Source organism: Lissotriton helveticus, chromosome 4_1 (assembly GCF_964261635.1).
Source record: "Lissotriton helveticus chromosome 4_1, aLisHel1.1, whole genome shotgun sequence".
Lineage (NCBI taxonomy): Eukaryota > Metazoa > Chordata > Amphibia > Caudata > Salamandridae > Lissotriton > Lissotriton helveticus.
The window spans coordinates 247,360,042-247,379,071 of record NC_136063.1 but is presented as its reverse complement, the minus strand read 5'-3'; the positions used below and the strand labels follow the sequence as shown (position 1 = coordinate 247,379,071).

The 19,030-nt window shown below is 49.0% G+C and overlaps 1 protein-coding gene and 1 long non-coding RNA gene across 19 annotated transcripts in view; one reads left to right on the top strand and one right to left on the bottom strand.

Annotated features, from left to right (window-relative positions):
* The window catches only part of LOC144828501 (uncharacterized), a 2,902,672-nt gene that overhangs the window by 33,829 nt on the left and 2,849,813 nt on the right, over positions 1-19,030 (top strand). The window lies entirely within an intron of this gene.
* LOC144828499 (CMP-N-acetylneuraminate-beta-galactosamide-alpha-2,3-sialyltransferase 1-like) overlaps positions 1-19,030 on the bottom strand; it is a 381,835-nt gene that overhangs the window by 115,247 nt on the left and 247,558 nt on the right. The gene's annotated exons all lie outside the window — the stretch shown is intronic.

The following is a 19,030-nucleotide window of genomic DNA, read 5'->3' as shown; positions in this document are numbered from 1 at the left end:
AGATATTTTGGTCCCCACACATTTTGTAGTCAATATTGAGGTGGAATACCACTGGAAGCTGTGCACACAGGGAACATATTAGAGGCAAAGCTTGGATAAGAAATCATAGCTCTTTTTACACAAATTAATGGTGCGTACCACCCAGCATTAAATAAAAGAAGGGTACACTATCCCCAATATGAAAATCCACCTGTACCGGGCAGGGTTATCCAGCAACAAGTTCCCTCACTTGCAATGTTAGGTTCTGCCAGACAGGCAGAAGAAGCTCTACCCCATACACACATTTTCACCCACCTTTATAGTCTGACATAAGGAGGGGAGGGGTGGTACCATGTAATGGAAGAATATCCAGTTTTATGAAGCAAGTTACGAGAGTACGCACCCCAATCAGGGGGGACTCTAGGCTCATGGCGGCCCTGGGCAGAGAGCGTAGGTAGGGGGCCCTAGAAGAGTGGGTCAGGGCGGGGCGGAGCGGGAGGCCAGTGAAGGGGGTGGGGGGGTCACGGTGTTTGGAAGTGGAACAGAGCCGGAGGCCGCCAAATCCCTGCCAGGGGCCGCCACACAAATATGTATCCATCCTCAGAGGATTATTATATTAAGGATATATATTGGTGTGGTGGCCCCTGGGGCTTGGTGGCCCTGTGCAGGTGCACAGTTTGCACATGCCTAAGGCCGGCCCTGCCCCAATGAAATGTAGAACAATATTTACCTGCCTGTAGGCAGTGTGTGTTGGAAAAACTGATTAGTCTCTATGAGCCCCAGGTGGGAGAGGAGGAGAGGTCCTGGAAACCACTGGTACCTTTGAGAGGCAGAAGTGCAGGATACAGCTCTAGAGGGAAGAAACTACACCGCATCACTCCACTGAGTGGAGCCATTTCTGCTTTGTGCACAACACTTCTGACAGGAAATAGTATATCAGGGAAAGGCCACGGTCATGAGATTGATAATATTGACCCACAATAACATCACATCCAGTACATCGCCTACCACTGCATAGCTATGGTAAGTATATCATCATAATTTTTACCTCCACATCGCCTTAAAATATAATTGTCGTATGAAATAATTCAGGGGATATGGGGTGGGGTTACAGAGAGCTTCCCTTTCTGTTATCCCCATGCATGGTAGTAGACTGTTTACTTCTCCCTTTCTTTCCTTGCAGTTCTTTTACCTACAACAAACATCACTACTGCCATGGCGGTAACAATTCTGATCCGTCAGTGTGTCCACAGCTCTCCGCCGCACAGCAGCTAGTGTAGAATGTATTTAATGCCAGCAGCATGGTTACAAGCAATAACCACAGATAGAGCCCTGGAACTCATATTTTAGTGGTTGTTTTGAGAAAAAAATGTGTATTGAACATGGACAGTTGCCATTTTTCAATGAACCAATATTTTACCAATTACTCATTTGATCATCCTGGGGAATGGAATTAAGGCTTGGAAGGCAAGATGCTTTCTTCTCATTGAATTTAGGCCTGGGCATGAAATTCCTCTCCGCTTGCTGAGTTTGCAGAGTTGTTCCTACTCCTTGCTCCGTACTGTGTGGAGCTCTGAAAAACTCTGCTCCGCTTTTTACCTCACTCGCCAGCATTAAGTTGGCAAGTGCGAGAGAGGAAAAGCTTACTGCACACTAACTCCCGAGTCCCGGTGAGATTTCTCAACGTGGGCGGTCGCGGATGGCCACTAACGCTTGCATTGAGAAACCTTCTGTTCGAGTTGAGGAAGCTGCCGCTCGATTAGAACATCTGCTTGAACAGCAGAAAGAAACTGCATCCTCTTGGTCTGTGTATGGTGCCGTCCGCGCTGATTTTCCAGCGTGGGACAAACAGTCGGTGCTGAAAATCAGCGCGAATGGTACAACCTAATGCACTGCAATGCACGCTTGTGAAACACGATGAAACTGGGATCTGCTGACATGGTCAATAGCTAACCAACAACACATACTCCAAAATACAGAATTAAGCAGTCTTGCCAGTCAACAAAACCCTTCAGCAATCAAGGTGAATTGAGAGGACCTAGCCATGACTAAAGAGTTCCCCTACCTAGTCAGTATTATCGGACATGATGGAGTGGGAGGCAGTGACATAAAGAGCAGACTGAACAAGGCCAGGAATGCCTTCAGGATACTAAAGAATGTTTGCAGGTAATCTCAGTACAGCACCAACACCAATCTGAGGCCTTACTAGAGAAACATTCTGGCCACACTCTTGTATGGATCAAAATTCTGGTGGATGACAAAAAGCAACATCATTAAACTGTCACGCCAGTAACCAGAGAAGCATTTTGTGGCTGTTCATTATCTCCAACCAGCAACTGCTCACTAGATGCAAGGAAGAAAGCATGGACACCAGGAGGTGGATAGGACACACCATCAGAAGAGAAGACAACAACCTCACAAGAACAGCTCTAAGTGGACCCCAGAAGTCAAGCAAATGCCAAAGAACACCTGGTGCAAACTGTGGAACAGAAATGAAGGCCCTGAAACACAAAAGGGGTGCTGTACAAGAACGTTCCCAAAACAAATGGAAACGGAGGCCCTTCATTGCTTTCAGGCAGCACAAAGGATAGTAAGTATGTAAACCTATACATCAGCAATAGGATGTAGCAAAACACATGTGTACAACTAGAAATTCAATAAGTGCAGAAGACATTCAAAGAAGGCAACTGCTCTGAAGTAAGCCGCCTATCACTGTACTGCTTAAAATCAGAATTAAACTCAGGAAAGCACTTTCGTGCAGCTCCTGCCAGAAAACGCCTGCTGGCAGACTCGAGCAAAACTGGGAAAGGAGAGGAAACATTCACATTGTTTGGCTGCACAGGCGTGACACCTGAGCCTTTGTAGCGGCCGTGTATATATAGACAAGTGAAACTCCCAGCCTCTAATCAAAACATGCCAAGACCTGGCGTTCACAGGGAATCATTTCATCTACTGGCTGTGCTTGATATCCAGCCGCTATTATATCTTTGCAACGGATCCGAGGCAACCGGACGGGCGCTGAATTACAGCCTTCCTGCACAAGACATGTCCTGTCAGAGTGACTGAAACTGTGGCAGCCTACACTTGCACTTACCTCGGGCCTTGGACCCAAAGAGCATCACTTATGGAGGGTGTCTGTGGGAGGCGCCCAGCTCAGGCTGGGAGGTCTGAGCTCGCTGGACACCGCCGCACTGAGGCAAAGTGTGACAGGACGGTGCGCTGTGTCGGATTCTTCCAGGGCCCCTGAGCCCGCCTTGTAATGACAGCGTCAGGGTTCACCTTAGGTCTGGTAAACACATTTCACTTACTCATGTCTCCATGGTAAAGGAAGTCTGGGTGTTTAGTTGATGCTCACAGTACTTGCTGTGCTCTTGACTAATGACCTCGGGGACTCTGGGCCGAAGACGGCGAGCCATGGAAATGGCGTCTGCATGGGACTCACACAGACAGGGAGAAGCTGTGGATTCATATTATATATAGGGCGCATATTCGGCACTGTTTGCATTGCTGCCCTCACACTGGCATCAAAAGTCTCTGAGGGCCTCGGCTCGGGTAATTCTGCACCTGCTGGTGCTGTCACCCCCGACACATTGAAAGTGTGATGTTGCCTGACTTATGTAGGATTATCCTCGAACAATTGAGCACCAGGAAACACGCTGGAAAGCCGCGCGCTCTATAAGTGGAAATACTAATATTAACACAACTCCGGGCATACCCATCCTTGGGACGGGGATTCCACTCACAGAATCCCTCCAAAGTTCACACAACTCCCGGACAAGGCGCAAAATGAAGGCAAACTATTCGGTCTGCAGTTCGCAGCCTCCCCTTTCGAGGGGGGTGTACGGATGATCTTGGGTTGCCCTCGTGGGCTGCTCACTGTATGGCTTCTGTGATAAGCAAGCCAGGGATGCATTGGTACCTAGTCGGGCACCTTGGATGGGACCATGTGGTCTTCGGAGCCCTTGTACCGTAACTCTGAGGTTCCTGATGAGCGTCGGTGCTCAAAGCCCAGAAGCCTACTGTTATATTCTCCCCTGTCCTCAGCATGCATCTCGTGCTGCGCTCGAGCTGCCCGTTTCCTTGACGTGGCCAGTGTTCCATGCTAACGGCCGTTATTGCCCGTTTGATCCCGGTCCTGTTGGTCGGGTCTTTCAGTGCTCTACTTGAATAAACTCCGTCACTAAATTGACACCCCGTGTAACTTCGTCATTACCATTTACAACACCTACCCGTCTGCAAGCAAAGACAGAGTAGACGAGGCTGCAGCCGGGCGAGGGCGCGCAGAACAGTGAAGGCGCGCAGCGCAGTGAGGGCGCGCAGCACAGTGAGGGCACGCAGCACTGCAAAGCTGCGCGGCACAGTGGGGGCGCGCAGCACTGCGAGGCTGCGCAGCATAGTGAGGGCGCGCAGCACTGCAAAGCTGTGCAGCACAGTGAGAGCGCTGCAGCACAGTGAGGGTACGCAGCACTGCAAAGCTGCGCAGCACAGTGAGGGCGTGCAGCACAGTGAAGGCGCAGCACTGCGAGGCTGGGCAGCACAGTGAAGGCGCGCAGCACAGTGAGGGCGTGCAGCACTGCAAAGCTGCGCAGCACAGTGAGGGCGCACAGTGCTGCGAGGCTGCACAGCACAGTGAGGGCGAGCAGCACCGCGACGCTGCGCACCACAGTGAAGGCGCAGCACTGCGAGTCTGCGCAGCATAGTGAAGGCGCGCAGCACAGTGAGGGCGCGCAGCACTGCAAGACTGCGCAGCACAGTGAAGGCACAGCACTGCGAGGCTGGGCAGCACAGTAAAGGCACGCAGCACAGTGAGGGCGTGCAGCACTGCAAAGCTGCGCAGCACAGTGAGGGCGCGTAGTGCTGCGAGGCTGCGCAGCACAGTGAGGGCGCGCAGCACTGCGAATCTGTGCAGCACAGTGAGGGCACGCAGGACTGCAAAGCTGTGCAGCACAGTGAGGGCGCACAGCACTGTGAGGCTGCGCAGCACAGTGAAGGCGTGCAGCACTGTGACGGTGCGCAGCACTGCGAGGCTGCGCAGCATAGTGAAGGCGTGCAGTAAAGTGAGGGCGCGCAGCTCTGCAAAGCTGCGCAGCACAGTGAGGGCGCGCAGCACTGCAAAGCTGCGCAGCACAGTGAGGGCGCGCAGCACTGTGAGGCTGCGCAGCACAGTGAGAGCGCTGCAGCACAGTGAGGGTACGCAGCACTGCAAAGCTGCGCAGCACAGTGAGGGCGTGCAGCACAGTGAAGGCGCAGCACTGCGAGGCTGGGCAGCACAGTGAAGGCGCGCAGCACAGTGAGGGCGTGCAGCACTGCAAAGCTGCGCAGCACAGTGAGGGCGCACAGTGCTGCGAGGCTGCACAGCACAGTGAGGGCGAGCAGCACCGCGACGCTGCGCAGCACAGTGAGAGCGCTGCAGCACAGTGAGGGCGCGCAGCACGGCAAAGCTGCGCAGCACAGTGAGGGCACGCAGCGCTGCGAGGCTGTGCAGCACAGTGAGGGCACGCAGCACTGCAAAGCTGCGCAGCACAGTGTGGGCACTCAGAACTGCGAGGCTGCACAGCACAGTGAGGGTAGAACACAGCTATGTAGGGACTCACTAGCACAGGTGCCTATGTGAAGCACTAGGTCTCTGAAACAGCGCCTCATGGTATTAGGTGGGCACAGGGACAGTCCCCTTGCGCCACCTGGCAGCAGTTTCAGGGCCATCACAAACGGGGGCAGAGTGTCCCTCCTTTAAACTCTATTCAAAGAGTTATAAAAACAAGCTTTCATATTTGTTATTATTAATGATGAGGCATCTAGAAATATCACTACATGGTGCCAGATGCAATACACAATCACAAAACTAAGGCGACGTTTACAAATATTTTGAATCAGGGCGTGTGTGCCAGGAAGTGGGCACTGGGTGTACCTTTTTTTTCTTGGCTTTGCCAAAACAAATGACAAATCTGAGGGCATTTAATTTAATTTAATTGTGGGTTTATATAGCGCTAGGAATCGACTCCCGGAGGAGTATCTCCACGCTTCGACCGCTGGGGAACCCGTCCTGGCTCACCCTGAGAGATGGTCCAGATGGGTATCTCTAAGGTGCGACCAAGCATCCCCGGCGATCTGGGGGGGCCGTTGTGAAGATGAGGCAAGCTGATGCCCAGAGTTGCCGCGTGTGGTCTCTGACTAGAGTAGGCACCGAGGCGAGAATTATCGAGTCCGCTGACCCTGGTCCACGACCCTGCCGCGTCGGGAATCGAACCCTGGTCCCGGGCCGTTCTCTGCTTACGGGTCTGCCGCCTCTAACCAGTGAGCCACACTTCTCCACTCATGTAACACACTCAATGCCTAGTGCTCAAGTTAAAGTCTTAAGGGGCCCGAGTTGTCATTGCTTTCACCCACTTAATCACAACACGTTGGAATCCTGTGAGCACCCCTTGATATCCCACATCTCAGGGTCCTGATTTCCTCAGACTCCTATGTTGTAGGATGGGGAACTAGGGAGGAATCCCACTTTCCCCACTACTGTTTGTCATCACAGTTGAACCGTTTGCTAGCAGCACAAGCTCTGGTGAGTCATATTAGGGGTATGAATGGCAGGACATTTCACACCACACCACACCACACCGCCTTATATACAGATGATATGCTCTTGTTCCTGCGTGATGAGGATGAGGACCTGCTGGGTGCAATAGCAACCCTGGAGCATTTTGGAAGGGGAGGACACATTACTGAAGTGAGAGCTGACTTTCACCACAATGAACTAGGAGCCTAAGCACCAGCTACGGGTATCAGGGCGACTGGAACCAGCCCCAGGGTACTTTCCCTTTTTTAGGGGAAGGGCAATGGCGACCACCACAAGGCATAGGGGGCAACTGACGGAGAGGCACCCCACGAGGGCAGCACCCACCCAATGCCAACTGGGAGTGGGGCCATGGAAGGGCCCAGAAGCAAGTCCATTTCCCTCCAGAGAGCCACGGGGAGATATCAACCCACAGGAAAGTCTACAGATGGTAGAGAAAAAGGCCAACCCTATTATCAATATTTCCTCGTACACTTTGAAAGAAGATGAACTCAACATTCTCAGTAAAGGTCTATCCTTTGTACCGACTGCCCGCCCTGTACACTTCTCCATTAGGACAGAACGTATGAAGTTTTTCAGAAAAATAAGACTCAGATACTTTTTCAAGAATAGCCCACCTTCAAGAAAAACATCTTACAGTGGACTTAGACCACCGTTTACCTTCTTCCCACCTTCCAACGCAATGACCAACCAGATCTTGAAGTATGAACACACAGTTATGAAGGAGGTGTCATAAACCTAGCAAACTTACAAACACACCAGCCCTAACATCACCAAGGGCGAGAAGAATGCATTAATGACACTTAGGAACAACAAAGACATCGTCATTAAGCCCGCCGACAAAGGGGGAGCAATAGTTGTACAAGATGTTGATAAATACAAATTGGAAATCTTGAACCAGTTAGGTGAGTGAACACGAATTTCTCTTCCCATACCACCGTGACCCTCGGCTACCGACAATCTATACGCTACTCAAAGTACATAAGAGTATGTAACAACCACCAGGTAGGCCGATTTTGTTGGGTTGCGGCTCGATATTAGAACCATTGTGCAAGTACGTGGATGTCTTCTTGAAACCCATCGCCGAATCCACCACAACGTACTTACGTGACACGATCCAGACTATCAATTTGGTAGACACTCACCCTTTTGACAATATGAAACAATTACTTGTCACCTGAGACATTGTGTTGCTTTACACAAGCATCCCACAGAATGAAGCTCTTGATGTGATCAGACGAGTCTTGGACCTCCGCCCAGCACTGATGGTGGTGCCAACAGACTTCATCATTTCATTACTGACAATTGCCATGATGAGAAATTTTTCCTTCTTCCAAGGGTGTTTCTACCTGCAGATCAAAGGCGTCGCAATGGGGGGCGGCCTTCGCACCGGATTTAGCCATTATTTATATGGATGACTACGAACAGAAGTACGTCCTCAATGCAACCAACCCCTACCAAAATCATGTTACCTGGTGGCGACATTATATCGACGATGTGCTCATGCTCTGGACAGGCACTAAAGCAGAGCTCGATCTCTTCCATGTCTGGCTGAATGAACAAAGCAGAGATATTCAATGTACACTACAATCAAGCAACCATCAAGTGGACTTTCTCGACATCTCTATCTATGAGGACAACAGCCAACTGTGTACGACGCTATACTGGAAAGCAGCTGAGCGGAATTCTCTACTACTGTACAATAGCCACCATCCTCGGGGCTTGAGGGACAACCTGCGTGTGGAACAATTCCTGCCAATACGCAGGAACTGCACCAAAAAGGTAGACTTTTTAAAGGAATCTGAGGATCTACACGGAAGACTTCTTGAAAGGGGCTACCCCAGATGACTACTTAAGAAAGCCCAGAAGAGGGCATGGTACAGTCCCCGTGAGGCACTCCTCACCACTCAGGACAGAAACAATGAAAGTCCTCAACAGATGATCTGTGTCACTACCTTCTGTACACAAAGTAATACTATCCGCAAAATTGTAAACAAACATTGGGGTCTAATCGCTGAGGATATTGGACAGCATTCCCTCCCCAGGCATTCCTTCAAAAAAGCCAAAAACATCAGGGACCATGTGGTTGCATCTTATCTGGAAACTCCTCCACAACCTACTTTAAAATCTTTGTGGAACTTAACTGTGACAGTAGGACATTTCAGGTGCGGGAGCTGTAAAGCTTGTGAATTAACCTCCCAAACTAAACAATTCATCCGCAAACAACACACTGTGGAGCTTAAAACTTTTACGAATTGCAACACAAGTAATGTAATTTATTGCATCACATGCCCCTGTGGGCTCATTTATGTTGGACAAACCCAACAGAGAATAAAAGCGAGGATTTTGCAGCATTGCAGTAGACTGAGATGTGAGGTACAGGGGGCCCCACTGGTGGAGCATTTTAAGGAAGCTAATCACAAACCTAGTGACCAGAAGTGGGTTGTACTTGAGAGGGTTGTTGTAGGCCCTCGGGGTGGAAACATCAGCTCCATCTTAAATATCAGGGAAAGCAAATGGATGAATCGACTTGACTCGATAACTAATGGGCTGAATAAACATGATGCCAACTATGCTCAACTAGCCTGTCTCTAAATAATCCATGGTAAATCGATACTCTGTATACTGAGAATTTCTAATTTCTAATGTTGCTGTCTTCGGAATGTATCCTGTCTCCAATTTAGGTACAAAGCATCAAGACTACTACCTGTATGTGTAGGTAATGCTAATTTGAATGACCTGATTTATGCTTTCTCTGTATGGTACGATACGCTATTGCCAAGAATTTTCATATGTGGCGATTTAGAGTATACTCTGTATACTGAGAAATGCTAATGTTGCTGTCTTCGCAATGTATCTTGTCTCCAATTTAGGTACAAAGCATCAAGACTACTACCTGTATGTGTAGGTAATATTAATTTGAATAACATGATTTATGCTTTCTCTGTATGGTACGATACGCTATTGCCAAGAATATTCATATATGGCGATTTAGAGTAACTGTTCCAATACCTTGTAATGTACCATGTGACCAATTGTTTGACATAATGAATTCCTCTATGTCACCTTAAAATCAATATGATGATTGATATGATCGCGTAATCTCGCCCCAATAACGTATACTGCACCGGTTACAAATCTGCACGATTTGTTTGTTAACAATCTAAAAGCTTGTAATGTACCGTGTGACCAATTGGTTGACATAATGAACTCCTTTATTTCACCGTAGATTCTATATGATGATCGATATGATCATGTAATCTCACCCCAATACCATGTACTGCATTGGTTATAAATTGCACAGTAGTAACGTACCAACATGTCACTCTGTTCAAACAGCTATGAATTTCATCACATTATCTGGGCAACACCCAATGTTAGATTTACCACTCGTAGACAAAATCTGTCGTCAGGACTACGTAAGGCTACTTTATTGATCTGTAATACCCTCTCTGGGATCACGGCTACATAACAATGCCAGTATACAATGCCCCTGTAGGAAGAGATAAGATGTCAGTCTTACGGCAATTCTAAGTCTTTTTACTGTGTCCGTCTCAACTTGAAACCGCTCCGGTTTTGTGCCAGCATCTAGCGTCTACGGCTGCCGCCGAGACACGTGCACGCCCCTTTAATTAGCGCAACGTGACCGGCAACAATTCGCTTATGGATTCAGTCCAGCCAGAGCAACACCACCCGCGGTAAGCACCTCGAGCTCCCATTGTTGAGAGAGATGATATGCTCTGCAATCTTTATGTTAGACATGTTAGACTGCTCGTACTGATCGGGCCTTTCATTTTTAATCCCCTTTCTTAGACTAAGGCACGGGCTGCGCGGTTGATCTTAAGACCACAGTGGACCGGTGAGTTTCACCGCGATTGCTTGTGAATTACCATTTTTGTATCGAGCCCGCATGGCCAATTAGTTCCAATATGTCAATCTATTCTTCCTAGATTCCACCTTCAAATAGTGGAGACAGAACTACAGACAAACAGAGGTATTTTCTTAGTGGTGTATTATGAGATTTGTGGTGTGTCGATAGTTAGGTGTTTTAATATTACAGCGTTATCCAGACGTCTGTGAGATTGTTTTTTCATTATGCTTCAGATTTGTTCTTCTTAAGGCCAATATTCAGAGACAGTGAGGCAACCACCACCTGGTGGGAATTTGGTACCGTCAGGTTGACTGTATATGTGATGTCTAATACGTGATATTATTCCTACCTGAGTTTGATTTAAGCAACTTAGTGTCGCATTGAATAATTCAATTAGAAATTAGAGGCGCTGACGTCGATGTAGGTGGCTGTCAATGTTGGGCCACTTTTGGATGCACCTTATTCTTTCAGGTGCGATCGCGCTCTCCGTTTGTACTAGGAGCCTACGGGCCCACCAGTTCCCGTTAATTCTACGCCACTGTATTTGGGTGGCCTTTTGGTAAATATCAGGACATCCTTACGCCTTTGCGACATTAGGTGATTTTTCTTTTCTTTTTAGCCTAATTAGTGTTTCTTTAACCCTAGGTGCCCTTTTTAAACTCACATCACCAACACCAGTCCTGAGGAAGACCCCGTAGTAAGGTGGCAACTAAACCTACATCCTAGAGGGGTCGAAACGTCAACTTTATCACCTGTACCTATACATGAACAACAGACTATTATCACTGTGTTCCAATATATGGCCTGGGATCTGTATCATCTTCCAATGTGGTTCTTGCTAATAAATGCATATGTGATGTCAAATGATAGACTCTATGACCTCACTGGATCTTTAAAAACCTTTCCTAAATAACCCCCAACTCTCACAATCACTTTACCCACCCCCTTCCCCTTTCCTCTGAGCACATTGTATATATTGTAATATGATTTGTGTAACATTGCCTGTAAGAGGATGTGATTAAATGACATTCCTCTTTACATTATTGTATTATTGTCTTTCACTCCAGATTTAGTATAAAGGATTGTTTGTTTTTATAATATGTGCGCACTGGGACCACTTTACCTGTAACACTTTCACCACAGGACAGCATGTCTCACCCTAATTTCTTACACATAAGTTTGTGCCATTTATATACCCAAAAGTCAAAAACCAATTCTCTCTTTAGAGTTACTAAAAAGTGTGCATCAACGAACAAATATCCACATCAATCATACACAATCAACCACATCTCATCAAGGTAGCACTCCACTCAGAATGTTAGGGCACTTATAAGAATAGCGCTTTACAATTGTTCAGAGAGCAGAGACAAATAAAACAATAATATCATATTCAAGAAAAATACAGCATATGGCAGTACACAGATAAAGGAGGGCATCACACAGATTTAGGACCAATAAATCGAAAATAATAAAATAGAATGAGGGCAGTAGTCATGAGTGTGATTGAGGTGTTAGGACAAGGGAGAAGATCATAGGATCTAATTCAGAAATGTGTTCATAAGGAATGCTTTGACTTCTTTCTTGAAATATGCAGTTAAGCGATTTAGTTTGATTTCACAGGGCAAGGCCTTCCAATTTCTTGGGGCAATCCCAGAGGAAGCTTAGTTAGTACTGGATATAGTGACATCTACTTAATAATGGATATATTGATATCTACATGCCCACATACAGAGCACCATTACACTAGGGTAACGTAGGAACTGTAATTAACAGTGTTATTTGCAGTGTTTCAAAAGAGGGGAAATTTACTATGAAGCACTACATAAACACATTATTGTTATTTACGAGTCTCGGCAGGGATGCTCAATATCCTGTCATTCTGGGCAAACCCCTTAATCTCCCCGTGCCTAACAAAATGAATGTGCCCTTTGTAACGCAACTGATGCTCATGTAAAGCGCTCTGATAAATTTGGGTCGAGTTTGTGCTATATAAATCTAAAAAAAAAAATTAAGAGAAACCTGGCCTGTTTCCTGAAATGTGAAGTGCCAGTAATGTAATGTAATGTAAACTCACACTTATATAGCGCTACTCCAAGGAGCATCTTGGCGCTCAACACCCACGCCGCTGGAAAAGTTTGGTGGACAGAAGGCAACTTCAAACGCATTACAAGCTTTACACTAGTGCCCTGCAGGCCGCATCGGAGAGTGAGAAGATCCATGTCTTCAAAGATTTCCTAAATTCACTCTCCTTAACTGTACGCCGAAGCTGAGCTGGCAATTTATTCCAGGCTCTTGAGCCTAGTACAAAAAGAGATTCCCCCCCCTTTAGTGGCCAATCTAAATCTGGGAGTTACCAGAAGATTTTGATTGGTGGACCTCAAGCAGCGTGCTGGCAGATAGCGTTTAAAGCCATTTAACAAATATCTCGGTCCTTGTAACTGAAAGGCTCTAAAGGTGATAACAAGGACCTTAAATAGGACACGCTTGTGGATGGGTAGCCAGTGTAGAGTCTTAAGTGCAGCCGAGGCAGATGACCTTCTCGGGCAGCAGCATGCTGGACCATCTGCAGCCTGTGAAGCACTGCTTTGTTGGTACCTGCATAAAGGCTGTTGCAGTAGTCCAGTCTAGATGTTATCAATGCTACTGCCACTGTCTTCCTGGCTGCAAGAGGAAGAAGGTCAAAAAACGTCCTCAATGATTTGATGATCTGGAAACATGAGCTAGCCATGCCTACCGCTTGCTGCTTAAATGATAATTGGTCATCAAATTTGATGCCCAGATTTCGCGCAGAGGAAATAGTCTTAGGGGGGGCTTCCGCATCCTCAGGCCACCATTGTTTAGGGGAAAACAGATTTTGAGATCCAAAAGATAATATTTCTGTCTACGGTGAGTTACATTTGAGGTGATTGTCATTCATCCACTCAAATGTAGCCGTGAGACAGTTCTTCAGGTTTTCCTCAGCACCAGGCAGCTCCCTATCCAGCACCAGGATCAGCTGCGTATCGTCAGCGTACGATATGACATTAATCTGGTAAGAGGCGATTAGCTCAATCAGGGGTACCATATAAAGATTAAAAAGTACAGGGCTCAGACTAGAGCTCTGTGGGACCCCTGAGCTGATGACTTTTTCTTCAGATTTGAAGTCGCCTAATACTATAACCTGACGTCTCTGGGAGAGGAAATTTGTAAGCCATGCCAGCACCACTCCTCCTATGCCTGCGTTATCCAAACGGTCTAACAAGATAGAGTGTGAGACCGTATCGAAGGCCGCCGATAGATCGAGTAAAATCAAGACGGCCTTCTTCCCTTGGTCCAATGCCATTTGGAGTGCAGGATGTTATTCTCCTCAAGAACACTCGTAAGTTGATTATTAACGAATTTCTCCGTCAGCTTAAACACCGCAGGGAGTAGGGAAATGGGACGCAGGTTGGACAAAGTGGTTGGATCTGGTAGGGCTTTTTTCTGAAGTGGCATAACTGCTGCACACTTCCAGTCACCTGGGATTACTGCCGTGGCCAATAAAGAATTAATAATACTGTAATTAAAACATCTTGTTAGATAGTCTGCCACACTGTAGACGGACACAAATGTTCTGCCAGCTGGCGCGTGAATGTTTGTGAACAGTCATTAGTGCACTTCACCCTAACTTTATAGCGCTTCCAGATTCTGCTTCTCTGCCCCATTTCCAAGAACACCCTATCATTCTCCCAGCAACATGTGCAATTCATATCCAAGAGTGACTTAGCTCGAGCAGGGTTTGGCTGTTATTGGTGAAAATAGTGATTTACTTAACCACATGTATAACAACTGATGCTTCCGGTTTTCATGATTTCAAGCAGTGGGGTGAGGTATTGCGCTTAACCAGTGTCATCATAGAGCAAGCAAGAGCTATTGTGCCCCAGATCCCATGGTTTCCAGGGCCCATGTGCCTTCATTATAATTTATAGATTTTTAAGTGAAAGCAAGTTTGTAGTCTTCATGAATGAAGTGGTTTTTATAGGGTCATAGCACTAGATGGTGCCAGATTTCATGTTTTCAGTTGCCCTCCAGTACCCTTTTTAGGTCTCGTCTAAGTCATCGCGTTAGCGATGCTCGGCAAGATATTTAGTGGGGCTTTCAAAAGTGCACCCAAAGTCTGCAGGCGGATCGGGCACAGTGCATGTGTGCCGGCGAGCACATCATTTGTCCGCCTGCAGCCTTTGGGGGCAATTTTGCGGCCGCCTTGATGTTCTCAGTGAGCCGCGTGGCCACTGAGAACATCAAAGCGGCCGCGAAAATGCTCATCATTTGCCACCCCCTCCCTTACCACACTTCCTGCCTGTTAACTCGGGATATGGATTGGGCTCAGCATCGCAGGGCAGGCTGGGCTCCATCCGTCAGACTGACCACATAAGCTCGTGCATTACAGTTGGCAGCCTCGCGCACATTTCTGAGCCATGAGTCACAGCCATTAATGTTATAAGAACCCTCAAACTCCCTCCCCTTCCTCAGCCTTGCTTTCCTGCAGTTTAAACATGGTCAAAAGTAAGCCTGGGCGTCCGAATCGGCTACGCCCACGGAGTAGGCGTAGTGTTGCCTCCTACGCATTTTGCGTAGACAGCGTAGCCGGCAACACTACGCCCACTCCGTGTGCGTAGCCGAGTCGGCCACCACCCGCCTCCCTCCCGCCCTCCCCTACATACATTATTTAAGCAAACTACCCTTAATAAAACAATTTTAAAGCACTTACCGTGTCCGGGGCTCGTCCGGGGCTCCCTCTTGGAATAGCGTCCCTTCCTAGATACCAATGTGCATGCGCGGCCGCCCGCGCATGCGCATTTCTCGGGAGAAATGCGCATGCGCGGCCACCCGCGCATGCGCATTGGTATCCATGACGACGCGATTCCTAGAGGGAGCCCCGGACGAGCCCCGGACACGGTAAGTGCTTTAAAATTGTTTTATTAAGGGTAGTTTGCTTAAATAATGTATGTAGAGGAGAGCGGGAGGGAGGTGCGTAGAGGGGCTACGCGGAGTGCGGGAGTGGGCGTAGCTTCTCGCCCACTCCGCGTAGCTCCGCGGAGCCCCACTACGCCCAGGGTTAGTCAAAAGGTGAAAAATAACAGTAGTGAAATACATTATATTTTCCAATGTGTTTCTTAAGCAAGCTCAGACATGAGTCTCTGAATATTCATCCTATTTTCTCCACTACCCCCCTCCAAAGTTGTTTACCTATAGCTCCTCCCCCGCCTTTTCTCCGCATCTTGCCGCGGACCTCTGGCTTTAGTTTCTGTGAATTCCCTTTCTGCTTTTTTTGCTTTTCAGCTTTTATTTTGATCCTCATGCTCCCTGATCAAGCAAAGTGTGATACGCATGTATTATGTACAATGCATATATGTGTATTACTAATCGTGAAGTTACACCCCCCAAACAAACAATAATAAATTATAATACAGCATGTCCACTTTTGTAGTCAACAGCTTTTTGATATCTTAAAACAACAGGATAATCATCAGAGCTCAATTGTAACAAGAGCCGGAGTGCAATCTTCTGAGCATTGCTTTATGTAGGACATTGTATTATCAGGATATGCAAAATTGATCGTAGACCCTCTGTAGGTGGACTACAGGACATCCAAACATTAAACCAGGGATTGGAACAATTGTCCAACATGCTCATATAATATGGAGAGCGGGTCTTCAGGGAGCGACTGCACTCAAAGGTTGAGCCCGTGCCCTATCGTGAAGATGCCGATGCGTGAGCACCTATGATTTATTTCTGTCTACAGTCTGTCAAATCACCGGGCCACGGGACACATTCCCTAACACCACTACGTCCACCACGACCATGTCCAACACCACCACGTCCACCACACCACACCCACCTCCACCACCACCACGTCCACCACCACCACCACCTCCACGTCCACCACCACCATGTCTACTACGTCCACCACCACCATGTCCACCACCACCACCATATCCCCACCACTACCACGGCCACCACCACGTCCACCACGAGGCCACTACCACGTCCACAACCACCATGTCTACCTCTACCACCACTACATCCACCACGTCTACCACCACCACGTCCACCACCACCACGTCCACCACCACCACGTCCACCACCACCACGTCCACCACCACCACGTCCACCACTAACACGTCCACCACCAACACATCCACCATCAACACGTCCACCACCACCACCACTCCCACCACCACCACCACCACATCCACCACCACCACTTCCACTACCACCACGTTCACCATCACCATGTCCACCACCACATCCACCACCATGTCCACCACCAAGACGTCCACCACCAGCATGTCCCATCACCACCACGTCCATCACCACCACGTCCATCACCACCACGTCCATCACCACCACGTCCATCACCACCACGTCCACCACCACCACGTCCACCACCACCACGTCCACCACCACCACGTCCACAACCACATCCACCACCACCACAACCACCACCACTATGTCAACAACCACCATACCCAACACCACCACATCCAGCACCACTACGTTCACCACCACTACGTTCACCACCACCATGTCCACCACCACCACACACACCTCCACATCCACCACCACCACACCCACCACCACCACATCCACCACCACTACCACCACATCCACCACCACGTCCACCATGTCCATCACCACCACGTCCATCATCACCATGTCGACAACCACCGCGTCCACAACCACCACGTCCATCATCACCATGTCGACAACCACCGCGTCCACAACCACCACGTCCACCATGTCCACCACCACCACCACACCCACCACCACCACCATGTCCACCACCACATCCATCACCACCACATCCACCACCACTATGTCCACCACCACCATGTCCACCACCACAACCACCTCCACCACCACCACCACATCCACCACCACCATGTCCACCACCACCACATTCATCACCACCACATCCACCATCAAGTCCACCACCACCAGGACGACCACCACCATGTCCACCACCACCATCATGCCCACCACCACCACCACATCCACCATGTCCACCACCACCACATCCATCACCACCACCACATCCACCACCATGTCCACCACCAACACCACATCCACCACCACATCCACCACCACCATGTCCACATCCACCACCACCACCACGTCCACCACCACCACTGCATCCACCACCACCACCACCACGTCCACAACCACCACAACCACCACCTCCACCACCAACACCACCACCACCACGTCCACCACCACTACGTTCACCACCACCATGTCCATCACCACCACCTCCATCACCACCACCTCCACCACCACCACTACGTCCACCACCACTATGTTCACCACCACCATGTCCACCACCACCACACCCACCACAACTCCCACCACATCCACCACCACCACATCCACCACCACCATGTTCACAACCACCATGTCCACCACCACGTCCACCACCATATCCACCACCACCACGTCCACCACCACATCCCATCATCACCACGTCCACCACCACCATGTCCACCACCACCACGTCCACCACCACCATGTCCACCACCACCACACCCACCTCCACCACCATATCCACCACCACCACACCCACACCCACCACCACCAGATTCACCACCACTACCACCACATCCACCACCATCATGTCCACAACCGCCACGTCCACCACCACCACGTCCATCACCACTATGTCCACAACCACCATGTCCACCACATCCACGTCCATCACCACCACACCCACCACCACCACGTCCACCACCACCATGCCCAGCACCACTACAACCACCATCACCACATCCACTACCACTACGTCCACCACCACCATGTCCACCACTACCACGTCCACCACCACCACACCCACCTCCACCACCACCACCACATCCACCATGTCCACCACCACCATGTCCATCACCACCACGTCCACCATCATGTCCACCACCTCCACATACAGATCCTCTGCCCGACACCGGCTATACAACCTAAGTCAGTGGTGTGTTCCATCCCGAGACGACGTTGGAACAAGCTAAAGCGGGATGAATTTTTCCATCTTTTATCACCCGACCCATTTGACACCATCGGGTCAGCTGATCAGGTCTATGATAGGTTTTGTAACTGGGTCACCAGGGCCTTAGACACCCTCATCCCAATTGTATGCTGTAAAGTGGGGACTGGTAAATCCAGCCCTTGGTATGATGACTCGCTGCGGGCATTGAAGGTTTCCTGTAGGCGTGCAGAGCGGGCCTGGCGCAAATTCTATGATAGTGGGAAGAAAATCTTGTACCTGTCTACGGTGAAATTATATCACCGGGCAGTGTGCAGAACCCGCGCCGCCTTCTATGCCGCACAATTTAGGACGAGTTCTAACCCGTCTAAGGCTATCTTCAAGGTGCTGAAAGATCTCACTGCTAAAAAGGTTACGACGAGCCACCAGAGCTCTGTTGAGCACTGTGAAAAACTAGCTGGTTTCTTCCTGGAAAAGGTCAACGCCATTTATCGGGCCTTCCCGTTGACGACTCCCTCGGCTAATCCACCTCTTAAGCCATTAACATCTGAGGGGTTGCATTCCTTTCCCATTTTAACACCGGAAAGCCTCGATAAATTGGCTCACCAAGTGAAGTCGGGGT